Below are 3,835 nucleotides of genomic sequence, written 5' to 3'. Positions count from 1 at the left end.
GGGGGAGACAGCTGGGAGGTGCTGCAGCAAGAGTCAGAGAGACACTTGACTTTTCCCAGGCGGCTGCTGCCCTCTGCTGGTGAAGAACCTGCCAGTCCTCCTCTGCTGAAACATTTGCCAAGATTCCTAACGGTCATGGGCAAAAGGGCCAAAAGTTGCCCCTGACAGCCTCCTCATGTAGCAGTTAGACTCAGAGAGGGGACATAGCTGTCGCGAGGTCGCACAGCATATTAGGGGCAGAGGCGGGGCTAAACTCAGACTTCCCATTCCTGGTTGGTGCTTTCTCTACTCTCACTGAAGTTCTACCTGAAAGCACCAGGCCAGAGACCAGAGACCGCGGGGGCTATGGAGTTCCACTTCTTCCCAACTGGGCATCCAGGGCCCACACACTGAGAGAGAAGCCTCCGTGGCTACGCTGGTGGAAGGGCCCCCCGCCTTTCTTCCAGGCTACCATTCCTGTCCTCTCAGAGGAGGAAGGCGGCATCAAAGCCCGGACTCGGGCGTCTCCATGGCAATTCCCACGGGCCCTAATGTCAGCTGATTGCTAGAAATGGGCCAGAGATGGTGTAACAACTACATGCTTCCTTGTGTCTTTAGCCGGGCGGTGGCTCACGCCTTTAATCCTAGCACTCGGGAGCCAGAGAGACAGGCAGATCTCTGTGAGTTTGAGGCCAGCCTGGTCTACAGAATGAGTTCTAGAACAGCCATGACTGTTACACAGTCTTGGGGGAGGGAGGACCAGGGTCCAGACCCCATTCTTGCGCCTGACAGGAAGCTGACTTCTGGAAAGTCAGGCGCACGAAGAGGCAGGGTACAAGCTGGTAAACGGATGTGGGCTCTGCATTCAGCCAGCATGGCGCCAACCCTGCTTACACATCAACTTCCTGTAAGTGGGGCCTAGCATCTCCCTGGAAAGTCTTAGGCCTGAAGAAGACAGCTAAACAGTATGGAGCACAGGCCCGGGCACCTGGCACCCAGCAGCCCTGTGGGTTTTGAAGCCTACATAGAATTCTCCAGTGTTTTGCATGTGCCACAGCTGAGCAACTACACAGCCAGTGGTCCTTAGGGCTCCCAACTGCTGTGCTGCAGACACGGTTTGAGTGTGTTCCCCAAAGGCCCGTGTGCTGGAAGCCTAGTCCCCATGGGGGCTGTGTTAAGGTAGTGAGACTTTCAGGAGGTGGGACACAGGGAGGTGATTAGGCTAAGGATGGGTCACCCTAGGAAGAGATTAATGTTCTCATGGGACCCCAGTTTCCCTGAGAGTGGGCCGTTACCAAATGAACCGGCCTGATGCTGAGCCTTCCGGGCTTCCATTCTCACCAAATGAAGGTCTTCATGCATGATCATGTGATCACCCCCATCACCCTGAATGGATTGGGGCTGTCTGATGTCCAGCTTCCAAAGCTGTGAGCCAAATAAACCTCTTTACTTTATACAATATCCAAACTCAAGTGTTTAGTCATAGTCATAGCAAACAGCCTGTAGCAGTTCTAGACAACTGAGTTTGTGGCCATCAGAACAGAGACTTCTGGGTGAGGAAACCAAGGAACAAGCTGTCTGACTACAGATCCCAGTGGGGCCAGGCTATAACCCCAGTTCCACAAGGGCCTGGAGTCTCAAAGCATTTCAGAGAGCCCGAGAGATGGCTCAGCATATAAAGGGGCTTGCCACCAAGTCTCACGACCTGAGCTCAATGTCCTGAACTCCCATGGTGGAAGTGTAAAACTGACACAAATTGTCCTCTGCACCACGGCAAATAAATACATAAATACACGTAATTGTTAAAAATTAAAGAATCTCAGAATGCACACACTCCACCCTCCCAAGCCTGTGCCCAGGCAGGCCTTAAGACTAAACTGGTTTGTGGCATGTCCTCCCTGACCTCCTGCTGCCCCTGCAACACAGGCCCCCTACTTTGAAATGGAGCCAAGAGTCTAAGGAGATTCCTCAGACATTCCAGTGGTCAAGCCTTTGGGAAATCCCAGGAGACCCAGAGGCCTTTTCCTGGGGTAAAAATGTCCTGAGATGTTTGTTTACTTCTGTTCCTTGAAGCCTGAGTGCATCGGACACAAATGTGTCACGGTGCACATATATGCATGTGCATTGTGCACACGTGTGTATAAGGATCAGAGGTCAACACTGGTCCTCAACCACCTTCCACCTGATCTTTTGAGACAGGGTATATCTCACAGTGCCTGGAGCCCCACCCATCTCTGCCTCCCCACGCTGGAACAACTACAGGCCCACACTACACGCTCATCTTTTTTACATGAACGCTAGGGATCGAATTCGTGTCTGCATGGCAAGCATTTACCACTAGACCATCTCTCAAGGTCCTTAGCCATATCATTTCATCCTCACTGTGACCAGGCCCAGGGTCCTCCATGGCCTCTCCAGCTGCTGCTGAAGATGGGGTTGTATAGTAGGAGCTACAACAGCTTTCTAGTATCGCATGACTGGGGCATTCCAGGCTGGGCACAACGAGAGCAGGGGAAGACCCAAGCAGCCTCCTCTAACATTCTCCCACAGCCAGTTCCCCTGCCAACCAGAGGACTGGCATGGCCCAGCATGGGCACGGCTGGCTATCGCCTCCAAGAAGAGCGTTGCTCCTCAACCCCCAGCAAGGATAGAATCCAACACACACTTCACTTAACAGCTAAAGGCCAGGGTCTTGTCTGCCCAGGAAAGAGGCAGGGCCAACAATTCCGTTGCCCAACTCTAGCCTTCCCAGGGGAGAAACAGGCTGGCTGCCGACTCACGTGGCCACCTGAGAGCCTGCGTGAGCGGAGAGGAGCCTGGGCACCTGCCCACATGCACATCTGGTCCCACGGTAATTGGGCAAGGCTGGCAGCCTCCGCTCCGATTCATACGGCTGCCAGCACCAAGCTGATGGGGCACAGCTGTCTGAGTTAGGTAGGAGGCGGGCAAAATAGAACTAGACGAGCCCAGAAAATACGGCCAGACAGGCTCTGGCCGGTCCCCCAGGATTCCCTTCCTCTGGGCCCGTTACCCACATAAATTCATGTAGGGCTCTCTCAGCTGACATGGGGGCTCCGTGGGAACACCAAGCATGGGCTGAGCACTGTGCCTGCCCACATGTTCTGAAACCCTAACAGCTCCAAGTGAAGAAATACACAGGCCCTCGCTCATCCTCCCGGGTTCAAGATGGCAAATAGTTCCCATCAGAGACTCCATCAGAGTCTGACCTGTGAGGGCCTACTTGGGTGTGGCCTGTGTATCAGGATACCCTAAGACCCTAGGGAAGAGAGAAGACTCCAGACCCCACTGCAGAAGCTACACTCCAGGGCTAGCCTTGTGTAAGTAACAAGGACAGACCCCAACAGCCTCCTCTCCACGGATTCTGTCTTCCACACCGAAGCCCATGGTAACTTCCAGTCCTTCATTATTTCCCTAAAATACGAGGCACGTTCAGGCCCTACTCTGAAGGATAATTTTTTTTAAGTAATACACAGGAAAGCTGGGCAGTGGTGGCACATGCCTTTAATCCCGTCACTCAGGAGGCAGGCGGATCTCTAAGTTCAAGGCCAGCCTGGTCTACAAAGTGAGTTCTAGGACAGCCAGAGCTACACAGAGGAAAACTGTCTCTAAATAAATAAATAAATAAATGTATTACATGGGAGACTACAAAGATGGCTCAGCAGTTCAGAGCACTGGCTGCTCTTCCAGAGGCCTAGGTTCAATTCCCAGCACCCACATGGCAGCTCACAAACCTCTGTAACTTCAGTTCCAGGGCAACTGATGCCCTCTTCTGGTCTCTGTGGGTATTGCATACATGTGGTGCACACACATATATGCCAGCAAAAAAAAACCATAT

General features: G+C 53.0%; 1 protein-coding gene across 1 annotated transcript in view; it reads right to left on the bottom strand.

The window, feature by feature from the left end:
* Arhgef10l (Rho guanine nucleotide exchange factor 10 like) overlaps positions 1-3,835 on the bottom strand; it is a 92,579-nt gene that overhangs the window by 29,599 nt on the left and 59,145 nt on the right. The window lies entirely within an intron of this gene.

Source organism: Alexandromys fortis, unplaced genomic scaffold, assembly GCF_014885135.2.
Source record: "Alexandromys fortis isolate MF-2015 unplaced genomic scaffold, M_Fortis_MF-2015_v1.1 scaffold_26, whole genome shotgun sequence".
Taxonomy (NCBI): Eukaryota; Metazoa; Chordata; class Mammalia; order Rodentia; family Cricetidae; genus Alexandromys; species Alexandromys fortis.
The sequence above is the reverse complement of the archived record's forward strand: the minus strand, read 5'-3'. Positions and strand labels throughout refer to the sequence as shown.